The sequence below is a fragment of the Budorcas taxicolor genome, chromosome 23 (genome assembly GCF_023091745.1).
Source record: "Budorcas taxicolor isolate Tak-1 chromosome 23, Takin1.1, whole genome shotgun sequence".
NCBI lineage: Eukaryota > Metazoa > Chordata > Mammalia > Artiodactyla > Bovidae > Budorcas > Budorcas taxicolor.
In genome coordinates, this window is record NC_068932.1 from 35,196,668 (window position 1) to 35,212,366 (window position 15,699).

Consider the following 15,699-nt stretch of genomic DNA (forward strand, 5'->3'; position numbering starts at 1 on the left):
TGGAGTCCATGGGGTCGCAAAGAGTTGGATGCAACTTAGTGACTGAACAACAGCAGCAGCAATAGAAAATGAATAAATCTAATGTTTTAGTGCATTGGGCAGCTATGAAAAAATACCATTGACTAAGTAGCTTATAAACAACAGAAATTTGTTATTCACCATTCTGGAGGTGGGAAGTCCAAGATTAAAGCACCAGAATGGAATGCTTGGGTTTTGGTGATGATTCCTGTGCCCTCACATAAGGGAAGGTGATGGGGAGCTCTGTGGGACCTCTTTTATAGGAGCACTAACCCCATCCATAACCACCCACCTGCATGACCAATCCACCCTCATGACCTATCTAATCATCTTCTAAAGATCGTATCACCTGGATATGAATCTGTTTTGGTCAGTGTTCCTGGGACAGTTGCAAATGTCCTATGCTCTTGTTGGGAAAGGTCTTTCTACAGAGATCAGTTGGGTTAAGTTTTTCAAGTTGTCTAGGGTCCACATTGATGTTCTGTCAGTTTGAAGAATAAGTGTTGCAGTCTCTGACTGTAATTTTAGATTAGTTTATTTGTTCTTCTAGCAATTTTTACTTCATGTATTTTGAAACTCTTTTACTTAGGTGGATAAATGTTTAGGGTTTTTAATGTCTTCTTGATCAATTGATGACTCGATCTCTTTATTATTAAGAAATTGCTTTCTGAATCCCTGGTAATATTCTTTGCTTCAAAATTTATTTTGCCAAATATAAAAAGTATAGTCACTCCAGCTTTTAAAAAATATTACTAGAATGCTGTGTCATTTTTTCATCCTTCGTTAACCTATTTGTGTTTTTATATTTAAAGTAGATTATATTGGACAGCATATAGTTATGTCTTTTTTATCCAATCCTTATCCATGTACGTATAATGTATATATATATTTATAGGCATACCTCATTTTATTGCGCTTTTATTGCAGTTTGCAGATATTATGTTTCTTATGAATTGAAGTTTTTGGCAAGAGTGAACTTAGAAAGTCTGCAGATGCCATTTTTCAAAAAGCATTTCTTCACTCTGTGTCTCTGTGTTACATTTTGGTAATTCTCATATTTCAATCTTTAATATTAGTACTAGGACTCAATGAAGGCTCAGGTGATGGATAGTACTTTTCAGCAATAAAAAATTTTTTTTAATCTAAGTATGTACATTTTTTAAGGTTAGTGCTATTGTGCACTTGGTAGACTGTTGTATAGTACAAATATAATTTTTATACGCACTAAGAAACCAAAAAAAATAATGTGAAATGTTTTATGGCAGTATTTGCTTTATTTCAGTCGTCCTGAACTGAACCTAGAGTATCCTTGGGATATTATTGTATGTTTTGGGGTTTAAATCTAACATATCATTATTTGTTTTCTATTTTTCTTATTTGTCCACTGTTTGTTGTTTCTTTTATTGTGCTTATTCTTCTGAATTTAACATTTTTTTTTCTTGATTTCATTTTATTATTGGCTTATTAGCTGCAATTCTACATTGTGTTATTTTAGTGGGTATTATGTAACTTATTTTATACGTCTTAAACTTTTTGTTGTCTGTGTTTAAGTAATATTATATCGCTCATTTCTTTGTGTGCATTAACCTTAAAACAGTCTGCTTTCATTTCCTTCCCCCTGGCCTTTGTGTCATTGTTGAATCTATTTTATTATTTCATATTTTATAAAACTCTTGCTACACGTTTACTAATTTTGATACAGTCAGGTTTATTCAGAGATATTAAAAGTAAGAAAATATTTTCTCTTTTACCTACCTATTTATTGTATCCAGCATTCATCATTTCTTTTTCTTTATTTGTAAATCCAGACCTTTTTTAAAGATTTTATTTCATATTGGAGTATGGTTGACAAACAATGTTGTGTTAGTTTCAGATGTACAGCAAAGTGATTCAGTTCATACACATGTATCTATTCTTTTTCAAATTCTTTTTCCATTTAGGCTACTACGGAATATTGAGCAGCTTCCCTATGCTATACAGTAGATATTTGGTGATTATTTTAAATATAGCAGTGTTTACTATCATTTTCCTACTGTCTAAGGGAATACTTTAATACTTCAGTGCAGCTCTGCTGGCAGTACATTATATCTGCTCGAATATCTGGAAAAAAATATTTTACTTTCTTAGGGCTTTGAAAACTTTTAAATTGTAGCATTTTCCTTTCACTATTTTTGTATATAATCTTTTGGTTTCCATTGTTAATAATGAGAAATCTATGTTTAACCTTATTGTTCCTTTGTGTGTAGTGACTTTTTTCTCTTTCCATCTACATTAAAAATTTTTTCCTCTTTGTCACTGATTTTAGCCAATTTGATTATGATGTGCCTAGTTGTGAGTTTTTGTTTTATGTTTCTTGTGCCTGGGATGTATTGACCTTCTTAAATTTATGAAATTATAGTTTTCATGAAATTTAGAAAATATTAAGCCATTATTTCTTGATTTTTTCCTCCACTTCTCTCTTTTGTTTTAGGAATTCTGACAATATAGTAGTAAACTGTTTGAAATTGCTTTTTGCTCACTAATTCTTGTTCTTATTTCTTATTCATTTTGTGTTTCACTTTGGATATTTTTGTTACCTGTATCTTCAAGTTCATGAAGCTTTTCTTCTCTAGTATCCAGTCACACCCAGTGTATCTTATCCATCATCTCAGACATTATATTTTCTATTTCAAGAATGTCTCTACTTAACATGGTCCATCAACTTTCTGCTTTCTTGAGTTATGGAATTACAAACAAACTTTACCTTTGTTTTGCAGTAGAGTTAACTTGCTTCGAAAATGTTGATCTTTTCAAGACTTAAAATTTTTTTTTTGCTTCAATAGACCAGAAGAAAGCATAACTTAGTCTAGGGTTAATCTTTCCATTCATGAGGCACTACCCATAGGGGTACTCTACTCTATGACACATGAATTGCAGGTTATCTGCCATGGTTGGAGCATGAACTGTTCCCAACCCTATCTGAGTTTTGAGGATTTTTCTCTGCTCCTTTCATATGGTCCTTTCCCCAGTCTCGTATAGTCTTTTCAGCAGTAAGTAGCATTTGAAAGTGAAAAAGGAGAGTGAAAAAGTTGACTTAAAACTCAACATTTAGAAAACTAAAATCATGGCATCCAGTCCCATCACTTCATGGCAAGTAGATGGGAAACAGTGAGAGACTTTATGTTTTTGGGCTTCAAAATCACTGCAGATGGTGACTGTAGCCATGAAATTAAAAGACGCTTGCTCCTTGGAAGAAAAGCTATGACCAACCTAGACAGCATATTAAAAAGCAGAGACATTACTTTACCAACAAAGGTCTGTCTAGTCAAAGCTATAGTTTTTCCAGTAATCTTGCATAGATGTGAGAGTTGGACTGTGAAGAAAGCTTAGCGCCGAAGAATTGATGCTTTTGAATTGTGGTGTTGGAGAAGACTCCTGAGAGTCCCTAGGACTGCAAGGAGATCCAACCAGTCCATCCTAAAGGAGATCAGTCCTGAATAATCATTGGAAGGGCTAATGCTAATGCTGAAACTATAATACTTTGGCCACCTAATGTGAAGAACTGACTCATTTGAAAAGACCCTGATGCTGGAAAAGATTGAAGGCAGGAGGAGAAGGGGACAACAGAGGATGACATGGTTGGATGGCATCACCAACTCAATGGACATGAGTTTGAGTAAGTGCCATGAGTTGGTGATGGACAGGGAAGCCTGCCGTGCTGCAGTCCATGGGGTTGCAAAGAGTTGAACATGACTGAGTGACTGAACTGAACTGAACTGAAGAGTCATCAGCACTCTGGGCAGTTCTGTCTTCTTTTGGATAGTGTCCTGTACATTGTAGCCACCTGAACCGCTCCAGAATTCCCAGCACCATTTCCCCAATTCAGGAAAATGTCTAGAGCACCTGTGTTCACTCTGCTTTTAGTGCAGCCTCAGAGCCACAATAATTTGTGGCATTCAAAGGTTTACATCATTTTTCTCCTCTTGAAATCTTTGTCCTGTGTTACTTGATATCCAGTATCTGAACAGTAGTGTTTTGTATAATTGGTCTGCTTTACTAGTTGTTTTGGCAGAAGGACAAGTTCATTCCCTGATACTCCATTTTGAAAGAAAGTAGAAAGCCTACATACAGTTTTCAGTTCATATAGTAATTGGATTAATATGATAGCAATACATGATGACTGTTACTATATACATTCTATGCTTTTACTGATAATTTGCTTAATTTATAGTTTGAATTTAAGTTTTCAAGTGCTTTTCAGATAAATGACATTTTATAGACATGTATCAATATATTTTAAGTGTCTTAAGGAAATACTATTGCAAATTCCAGCAAGCTGCAAGTTATGAAAAAGTTTACAATCCATAGATGAAATTGTTCATCAAGTATTTATAATCTAGATTCTATAGAAGCAGTTATTTTGAAAAGTGGCTGAAAGTGGAAAGTAAAACGATCCAATTCCTATTTAAAAATATCCATGAGCCCATGAGGCACCAAGAATCCTCTGTCCAAAGATAAATCTCACTGTTTTATTTTCACAAAATTTTATCAGTGATGCATCAAACAAGCAGCAATAGTTTCTGATAAAAAATATTTAATTTTTGTGATTGTTTCTACTTAATTAATATAGTTTAATATTTGCTTTAGTTGACTTGTTACACAGGGAGAGAAATTAGTGTATATAGCCAAAAGAAAGTATTTCATGTTATTTTAGAATTTCTGCTTGTAATTTAATTTTTTTATATGCTATAGCATAAAAGATGTATGAAGAGTTTAATATTTAATTGTTGTTTGCATAACAGGACATCTTCGTACCATATCCTTTTTGCAAGCCAAACCTTTTATATAGATTTTGCTTTAATTATTGTCAGTATTATTTAAATATGTTTGTCTGGTACTTTTTTATATTACAGTTCTTTTGAGTACTTTCAGTTATAATGTTTCTATGTATGTTTAAACACATTTAACAGATCACAATTTTTAAAGTATTACATGAATAAGGAGACACTTTAACTGATATGTAAGAAAGTAGAAATTAGGCTTCCCTGGTGGCTCAGATGGTAAAGCATCTGCCTGCAATGCTGGAGACCCGGGTTCGATTCCTGGGTTGGGAAGATCCCCTGGAGAAGGAAATGGCAATCCACTCCAGTACTCTTGCCTGGAAAATCCCATAAGGCGACAGTCCATGGGGTCGCAAAGAGTCGGACACGACTGAGCGACTTCACTTCACTTCAAGAAAGTAGAAAGTACTTCATCTGGTTTGATCCAATTTGGATCTAATTTTGCCTTTAATGAGAAGAAACTTAGTAGCGTGATGATAGAATTTTGTTTATTTCTGAAAAATTAAGAATATAAAGAGGATTGATAATAATTGTTATTTCTTCAGTATCTTCTGTATTTAATCAGTCAAAGGCTAATATAAAGTAGTGCTTCCTATGGAAATGGCGGATATTGTACACTTATATAAATTTTTGGCTATATTATCCAGCAGATGTTTCTTAAGTTTCAGTCACACACAGGATATTTTGCTAGGGGATGAAACAGTGCTGAAAGTATTCTCCACTGTCAACTAGCTCGAAAAATATTAATCAGCATTGTCTTAGATATAGGTAAAGGAATTCAACTTTAAAATAGCTTTGAAGTAACACAAGATGTTAAAGACTTAAAAAGCAAGGCATCCAAAGGAAAAGTCTTTGGGAACTTCAAGAACTCAGTGTCTCCCTCTATGACCATCTTAAATTAAAGTTGCTTCCCTTGACATTTTTTATACCATGTTATAGAAATAATTATTGAATTGGCTCATTCCCTTTCTGTCTCTAGGTTCTATTTTACCAAGTATATAGACTGAACTCTATTCTAGTTGGATTTATAGAATCCTGATTTAGACATTATTTTTTTGGGCTGCAAAATCACTGCAGATGGTGACTGCAGCTAAAAGACACTTACTCCTTGGAAGGAAAGTTATGACCAACCTAGATAGCATATTAGAAAGCAGAGACATTACTTTGCCAACAAAGGTGGATCTAGTCAGTCAGGTAGTCAGTTCAGTTGCTCAGTTGTGTCCGACTCTTAGCAACCCCATGAATCGCAGCATGCCAGGCCTCCCTGTCCATCACCATCTCCCAGAGTTCACTCAGACTCATGTCCATCGAGTCAGTGATGCCATCCAACCATCTCATCCTCTGTCGTCCCCTTCTCCTCCTGCTCCCAATCCCTCCCAGCATCAGAGTCTTTTCCAATGAGTCAAATCTTCGCATGAGGTGGCCAAAGTACTGGAGCTTCAGCTTTAGCATCATTCCTTCTGAAGAAATCCCAGGGTTGATCTCCTTCAGAATGGACTGGTTGGATCTCCTTGCAGTCCAAGAGACTCTCAAGAGTCTTCTCCAACACCACAGTTCAAAAGCATCAATTCTGCGGCACTCACCTTTCTTCACAGTCCAACTCTCACATCCATACATGACCACAGGAAAAACCACAGCCTTGACTAGACAGACCTTCGTCGGCAAAGCAATGTCTCTGCCTTTGAATATACTGTCTAGGTTGGTCATAACTTTTCTTCCAAGGAGTAAGCGTCTTTTAATTTCGTGGCTGCAGTCACCATCTGCAGTGATTTTGGAGCCCAACAAAATAAAGTCTGACACTGTTTCCACTGTTTCCCCATCTGTTTCCCATGAAGTGATGGGACCAGATGCCATGATCTTCGATTTCTGAATGTTGAGCTTTAAGCCAACTTTTTCGCTCTCCTCTTTCACTTTCATCAAGAGGCTTTTTAGCTCCTCTTCACTTTCTGCCATTAAGGGTGGTGTCATCTGCATATCTGAGGTTATTGATATTTCTCCCGGCAATGTTGATTCCAGCTTGTGCTTCTTCCAGTCCAGCATTTCTCATGATGTACTCTGCATATAAGTTAAATAAGCAGGGTGACAATATACAGCCTTGACGTACTCCTTTTCCTAATTGGAACCAGTCTGTTGTTCCATGTCCAGTTCTAACTGTTGCTTCCTGACCTGCATACAGGTTTCTCAAGAGGCAGGTCAGGTGGTCTGGTATTCCCATCTCTTTCAGAATTTTCCACAGTTTCTTGTGATCCACACAGTCAAAGGCTTTGGCATAGTCAATAAAGCAGAAATAGATGTTTTTCTGGAGCTCTCTTCCTTTTTCGATGATCCATCGGATGTTGGCAATTTGATCTCTGGTTCCTCTGCCTTTTGTAAAACCAGCTTGAACATCAGGGAGTTCATGGTTCATGTATTGCTGAACCCTGGCTTGGAGAATTTTGAGCATTACTTTACTAGCATGTGAGATGAGTGCAATTGTGTGGTAGTTTGAGCATTCTTTTGCATTGCCTTTCTTTGGAATTGGAATGAAAACTGACCTTTTCCAGTCCTGTGGCCACTGCTGAGTTTTCCAAATTTGCTGGTATAGTCAAGGCTATGGTTTTTCCAGTGGTCATGTTTGGATGTGAGAGTTGGACTATAAAGAAAGCTGAGCACCAAAGAATTGATGCTTTTGAACTGTGGTGTTGGAGAAGACTCTTGAGAGTCCCTTGGACTGCAAGGAGATCCAACCAGTCCATCCTAAAGGAAATCAGTCCTGAATATTCATTGGAAGGACCGATGGTGAAGCTGAAACTCCAGTACTTTGGCCACCTCATGTGAAGAGTTGACTCACTGGAAAAGAATCTGATGCTGGGAGGGGTTGGGGGCAGGAGAAGAAGGGGACGACAGAGGATGAGATGGCTGGATGGCATCACCGACTCGATGGAGGTGAGTTTGAGTGAAATCTGGGAGTTGGTGATGGATAGGGAGGCCTGGCGTGCTGCAATTCATGGGGTCACAAAGAGTTGGACATGACTGAGGAACTGAACTGAACTTGCCTCTTAATGGAGCACAAATTCCTTTAGATATATACATCTATAGTTTAAAAAAGCAGAAAACAGACTATAAGTGTGATTAGAAACCAATTCTAAAATACCAGAAAGTTTTCACCTTTCTCGGTTGCTGTAATGATAAGCTGCTACCATTTATATGTATTATGTCATATTTTGAAAATCAGACAGCTAGTATGTGGCAAGCAGCTTTTAGCCATACCAGTCAGTTTGTCAGTAATAATGTTCTCGTTGCCATGCCAGTGGATCCTGCTTAGTCCTTATGCTATTCAGGTCTCTGTAGCGTTTCTCACTGATTTCTTTTTTTCATTCTGAACTACTTTTTCCTCTGATTTCTGTTAAATCTGTCGACTCCCCCCAATTTGTGACCTCAGTTAAGTTATTCCTTTGCCTTTGCTTTAGTTACCTCATCTTTAAAATAAAGACAGTAGTGCTTATATCATAGGGTTATCATGATAATTAAATGAGATAATTAGGTAAAATAGACCCCTGCCTGTACTACAGTAAATAATTGCAGTAAGCAATAGACAGATGATCATCATTTTCTCCCTCCTTATCATTGGTATGTTAAGAGTGTTTTTAATCTACTTATCATATATCTCACCTGTTTAAGTTCTTCTACGATTTCTCATACCATTTAAGATAAATGGTATTTATTTTACTTGTCTATAGTAGGTTGATATCTTACAACAAAAAGTAGTACAACATTTATACCTGCTTATATAACAGTTGAAAATGAAATAGTTTATTTTAAATAATTTAGTTTAATTCACTTTTTTTAGCTTCTTAAGGTTGGAATTTAGATCACTGATATTTGAACTTTCTTCTTTTATATGCCTCTGATGCGATAAATTAACCTCAATGCATTGCTTTAGGCACATTCCACAAAATTTGAAAAGTTTTATGTTCATTTTCATTCACCCCCAAATATTTCTTAATTTCCCTTGTGATATACTCTTTGACTCCTGAGTCACATAGAGTTGTCTTAATTCTCAAATACTTTGGTTTTTTCCAGGTGTGTCCCTCTTATTATTTCCTAATTTAATTTTCTCTGTGGCCAGAGAAAACTATGTGTGGTTTTAATCTTTTATGTTTATTGGCTTTGAGTTTTGCTTGTTTACCTTTTGCCCAGAATATGGCTGCTTTTGCTGGAAATCTGTATCTGTTTAGAGAAACAAGTGCACTTTCCAATATTTTGTTTTTCTTCGAATGTTAGTTGAGTATTTGGTGGATAGTATTGTTCAGTATTCTGTACCCTTATTTTCTTTCACCCTTTTCTGTCAATTATTGAGAATGTTTTTGGAATTGCCAACTATATTTGGTGATTTTTTTCAGTTTCTTGTTTCAATACTCTCCGATTTTCTTTTTAATTCTTCGCAATTGCACTGTTTTCTACAGATATTTACTTTGGCTAATATTCCTGCTGTATTGACCCTTTTATTGTTATAACATCTCTTTATTTTATTTTAATATCTCTAAGTCTTGCCATACCAAGTTAACTTGCAGTTCCAGCATCTGTCTACTCTTTTTTGTTTGTTTCTGATGATGACTTTTCTTTTAATTTTTTTAAATTTTTTAATTTAAATTTTTATTTTTACTTTATTTTACTTTACAATACTGTATTGGTTTTGCCATACATTGACATGAATCCGCCACGGGTGTACATGAGTTCCCAAACATGACCCCCCCTCCCAGCTCCCACCCCATATCATCTCTCTGGATCTTCCTAACTATTGCTTAGCCTTTGTCCCAGTGCAAATATAACCTCCTCTTATACATGACTCTTCTCTTAAACTGGCAGATTCTTCAGCATATCACATTTTGTTGTAATTACTGTTTCAGTTCAGTTCAGTTCAGTTCAGTCGCTCAGTCATGTCCGACTCTTTTATCCCCTATTAGCGTCAGAACTCTGTTACAATAGAAACTGTCCTCTTTGCCTAGGTGAAGTAATTCAATGAATAGTTTTTAAATTAAGAGATGAGTAATCTGTTTCTCCTGAGGGAGAAATCACAGCAAGTCTACATAGAGAGGGTTTGGAGAAAATGGAATCCTCTTACACTGTTGGTGGGAATGCAAATTGATACTACCGCTATGGAGAACAGCATGGAGATTCCTCAAAAAGCTAGGAATGAAGTAACCACATGTGGATTCTTATAAAACAAAACAAAACCTTTTTTTTTCCTCCAAAAATGAAATTATATAGTAGTTTTATTAGATAAAATTTATTGTAAGGAGTAGAAACTGTCTCTGATAACAGGCAGATGGAAAATATATTATTAGTATAACATGCTACTTACAATGTGAAGCAGGGAATAAGTAATCCAGTTTACAATATACAGAAAGCTCTTAGCCCTAGAAGTTTTCAGTTCTATGAAGTGCTTTACATTCTTGCCTAGTCATGGCTACTGTAGTAAGTGAAGTCTCATGGATTTTTCAATTCTTCCATATTACTCAGTCAAGATCTGAGAATCATAGGTGAATGAGTCTGGCCAATTTAGGTCACCCGTCTGTTCCATTGTTATAGTGGAGGGTGGAAGAAAAAAGATCTCCCCAAAAGAGCTTTTTTAGCTTCCATACTGGAATATATGAGACTAGAGTGCACTGCCTCAATAAGAAAACAAATGTTTGAATGAAATAATTCCTTGTTGGGGCAGGAGATTTTTTTCTAGTGACCAGAAATCAACAAATATATGCTATCATAGGTGACCTTGCTCAAAATATATAATTATTTACGGAATAAAGGTATCTTTCTGAAATTGATATTTGCCTATATTAGGAAAATATTACAGATTTCACTGAGGAAATTATACGATTGTTATTGAAGTGAGAAAGGAGACTTCCTGTAGTTTTAAAATACACAGGAAGTATATTAACTCTAATTAACCTGATACAAGGTAAATTATACATAATATTTTTTTAATCACTGCCGGTCTTCTGTGAATGTTTTTATCTACCTCTCCAGGTGACAGTTGCTTACTTTCTTCATGGCACTACAGAGTAGGTATTGAGAACACAGATCCTAAATCAGAATGTAGCTTTACATTTTACATTTTTGAGCTGTATGATTGGAAAGGAGTCTTTTTTAAGTGTCAGTACTTCAGTTTCTTCATTTGCAAAACTGGAAATGATAATAGGGTCTGCCTTTATTAGTTTTCTTGCTAAATAGCATTTAACCACAAACTTATCAGCTGAAAACAACACCCATGTAGAACGTCAGTTTTAGTGGGTCAAGCTCGTTCTTCTGCTCAGTGTTTCCCCACGTGTAGTCAGGGTGTCTGCCAGGCTCTTATATGTGCCCAGATGTTTTGGCAGAATTCGGTTGCTTGAAGTTGTAGGACTGAGGTCCCACTTTTTTTGCTGCTTTCAGTCATGGTATGTTCTCAGCCCCTAGAGGCTAACTGCTGACTGCCATTGCCTGCCATCTGACCCTCCAAGAATCATGGCGTGTTGCCTCTTCAATATCAGCTGAATAAGCTCTTTTGTTTAAAATCTTTCTCTTTAGTCTGCTAAAGTGGAGTCTGATGTAATGTAACAATCATGGGAGTGACTGTTCCATCACCTTTGCCGTAAAATGTAACCTGATTAATGGTGTGGCTTCCATCCTTTTCATAGATTCATGGGAAAGGATATATAGGGTGTGTACACCAAGGACTGGAATCTTGGAGGCCTTATCAGAATTTTGTCTACCATTCTGTTTTAGGGTAGTTTTGCAAGTTAAAAAAGTAATACATGTCAAAATTTCTAGTTAGGACTTAATCAGTGTTAGCTGTAATTAATATTATTTAAATGCAAAATTCTTGATTCTCACTAAAAGTAGTCATGTGAAACTAAAATGACCTTCAGATTTTGTAAAGTAATGCTCAGCTGGATTATAAACTAGATATATATTTTATTGATAAAATATCAACTTAGATTTAAATTATAAAAATGCCACATCATTCTAATTCTTATTTATGTGATATATTCTTTCTCTTTAAAACTTCACATTTCTCTCTTAAGAATTTTTTTTTTTTTTCTCATGAAACTTTTTTTCATGGGTCTCAAATTCTGTGACAGATTTTTGGTCAAGTTGTTTTCATTAAAAAGTACAGATTTTAAAAACTAATAACTTAAACTGCCACACACAAAGCATATGGTCCACAAAAACATTCTCCTTTCCTTCTGAAGGTTTTACGATGCATTGTTATCATTAACCAGTCTTTTACTATTAAACTTAAATGGCCAATTGAGACAAACAGTTCTGAGACCGTTCTTCCACCACTGATTAAGACTGGGGTGGCAGGTATTGGGGATAATATTCATTTAGCCTTCTGAGCTTTCTGGGCAGACTTGGTGACCTTGCCAGCTCCAGCTGCCTTCTTGCCCACTGCTCTGATGACACCCACAGCAACTGTCTGTCTCATGTCACGCACAGCAAAACGGCCCAGGGGAGGATAATCAGAGAAGCTCTCAACACACATGGGCTTGCCAGGAACCATATCAACGATGGCAGCATCACCAGATTTCAAGAATTTAGGGCCATCTTCCAGCTTTTTCCCAGAACGACAATCAGTCTTCTCCTTCAGCTCAGCAAACTTGCAAGCAGTGTGAGCTGTGTGACAATCCGGCACAGGTGCATATCCAGCGCTGATCTGGCCTGGATGGTTCCAAACAATCACCTGAGCTGTGAAGCCAGCAGCTTCCATGGGTGGGTCATTTTTGCTGTCACCAGCCACATTGCCATGACGGACATCTTTGGCAGACATGTTCTTGACATTAAAGCCCACAGTGTCCCCAGGAAGGGCTTCACTCAGTGCTTCATGGTGCATTTCTACAGACTTCACTTCAGTTGTTGCATTGACTGGAGCAAAGGTGACCACCATGCCAGGTTTGAGAACACCAGTCTCCACACGACCCACAGGGACAGTACCAATACCACCAATTTTATAGACATCCTGGAGAGGCAAACGCAAGGGTTTGTCAGTTGGGCGAGTTGGTGGCAGCATGCAATCCAGAGCTTCAAGCAGGGTGGTTCCACTGGCATTGCCATCCTTATGGGTGACTTTCCATCCCTTGAACCATGGCATATTAGCACTTGGCTCCAGCATGTTGTCACCATTCCAGCCAGAAATTGGCACAAATGCTACTGTGTTGGGGTTGTAGCCAATTGTCTTAATGGAGGTTCTGACTCCTTAACAATTTCTTCATATCTCTTCTGGCTGTAGGGTGGCTCCATGGACTCCATGTTGTTAATGCCAACAATTAGTTGTTTCACACCCAGGGTGTAAGCCAGAAGGGCATGCTCACAGGTCTGCCCGTTCTTGGAGATACCGGCTTCAAACTCACCAACACCAGCAGCAACAATCAGGACAGCACAGTCAGCCTGGGATGTTCCTGTAATCATGTTTTTGATGAAGTCTCTGTGTCCTGGGGCATCAATGATGGTAACATAGTACTTGCTGGTCTCAAATTTCCACAGGGAGATATCAGTGGTGATACCACACTCACATTCAGCTTTCAGTTTGTCCAAGACCCAGGCATATTTGAAGGAGCCCTTTCCCATCTTGGCAGCATCCTTCTCGAACTTTTCAATTGTTCTCTTGTCGATCCTGCCACATTTGTAGATCAGATGGCCAGTTGTGGTAGACTTCCCTGAATCTGCGTGCCCAGTGACAACGATGTTGATGTGGGTCTTCTCCTTTCCCATTTTGGCTTAGGTTTAATGGTGGTTTTCATGACACCTGTGTCCTGGCGGCAAACCCATTGCCAAGAATTTTTGTTTTATACTTGATATTATTTAATTTTACTCTTATGTAGACAGGTGAAGGATTTTTGTCATCTTGTTTTTTTAATTCAAGGAATTGTATCTACCTTATGCTCAAATACTTTTTTAAGTCCATTTTTCCTTGCTATTTTCAGGTTCTCATTAGTTTTCCGATCACATTTCTGTTTCTATCTTCCAAACCATTTAGCTTTTATATCAAATTTTCCTTTTTCCTCTCCTTCTTGCTTCTCAATCTATTCTTCTAGCATAATATTTTATTGTTTTCATATATCCATTCATTCTGCTTTTTTTTCACTTATTTTACTTTTTAAATGTTTCCTGATTCTCCTTTGATAAAGTGTTCATATTTTCCCTTAAGTTTTAATATGCTTATGGGCTGCATATGCTTAGTTGGCTGCGCTGAAAAGTACTGCATATGGGAAGGTGTGGTAGACAACAGTCTGTGTCAGACCTAATAACTATAGGTGGTAGAACGGATGTCGAAAATGTATAAGATGGAAATCTCCAAGGAATGTTAATTTGTTATTTAGAAATTTATTACTCAACCCTGAAGCCTGGTGTGCTGCAGTCCCTGGGTTGCAAAGAGTGGGACACAACTTGGCGACTGAACTGATCTTATACCTCAACCCAGTCCTATTTTATCAACACTAGATTTGAATATCCAGCTACCTTCTTCATATGCCCACTTGATATATAAAAGACATTTCAGACTAACATGTCCAAAAATACTGTCTGTAATCTTTTCTCAAAAAAACAAAAACAAAAACAAACAACTTTATTCCTTTGTATTATCAATATAGAGAGGATATCCAGGCCACAGGACTGGAAAAGGTCAGTTTTCATTCCAGTCTCAAAGAAAGGCAATGCCAAAGAATGTTCAAACTACCACACAATTGCACTCATCTCACATGCTAGCAAAGGAATGCTCAAAATTCTCCAAGCCAGGCTTCAACAGTATGTGAACTGTAAACTTCCAGATGTTCAAGGTGGATTTAGAAAACGCAGGAAACCAGAGATCAAATTGCCAACATCCATTGGATCATCACAAAAGCAAGAGAATTCCAGAAAAACATCTACTTCTGCTTTATTGCCTATGTCAAAGCCTTTGAATGTGTGGATCACAAGAAACTGTGGAAAATTCTGAAAGAGATGAGAATACCAGACCACCTGACCTGCCTCTTGAGAAACCTGTATGCAGGTCAGGAAGCAACAGTTAGAACTGGACATGGAACAACAGACTGGTTCCAAATAGGAAAAGGAGTACGTCAAGGCTGTATATTGTCACCCTGCTTATTTAACTTCTAAGCAGAGTTCATCATGAGAAACACTGGCCTACCTGAAGCACAAGCTGGAATCAAGATTACCGGGAGAAATATTAATAACCTCAGATATGCAGATGACACCACCTTTATGGCAGACAGCAAAGAAGAACTAAAGAGCATCTTGATGAAAGTGAAAGAGGAGAGTGAAAAAATTGGCTTAAAATTCAACATTCAGAAAACTAAAATCAGGCCATCCAGTCCAATCACTTCATGGCAAGTAGATGGGGAAACAGTGGAAACAGTGACAGACTTTATCTTTTTGGGCTCCCAAATCACTGCAGATGGTGACTGCAGCCATGAAATTAAAAGAACGCTTACTCCTTGGAAGAAAAGTTATGACCAACCTAGACAGCATATTAAAAAGCACTGACATGACTTTGCCAACAAAGGTCCATCTGGTTAAAGCTATGGTTTTTCCAGTGGTCATGTATGGATGTGAGAGTTGGACTATAAGGAAAGGTGAATGCTGAAGAATTGATGCTTTTGAAAGTTGGTGTTGGAGAAGACTCTTGAGAGTCTCTTGGACTGCAGGGAGATCAAACAAGTCAATCCTAAATTAAATCAGTCCTGAATATTCATTGGAAGGACTGATGCTGAAGCTGAAACTGCAATACTTTGGCCACCTGATGCGAAGAACTCACTCGTTTGAAAAGACCCTTATTTTGGGAAAGATTAAAGGCAGGAAGAGAAGGGTATGACAGAGGATGAGATGGTTGGATGGCACCACC

At 37.2% G+C, this 15,699-nt stretch overlaps 1 protein-coding gene and 1 pseudogene across 1 annotated transcript in view; one reads left to right on the plus strand and one right to left on the minus strand.

Moving 5' to 3' along the window:
- ATRNL1 (attractin like 1) overlaps positions 1-15,699 on the plus strand; it is a 795,857-nt gene that overhangs the window by 303,036 nt on the left and 477,122 nt on the right. The window lies entirely within an intron of this gene.
- Positions 12,022-13,571, minus strand: LOC128067668 (elongation factor 1-alpha 1-like; annotated as a pseudogene).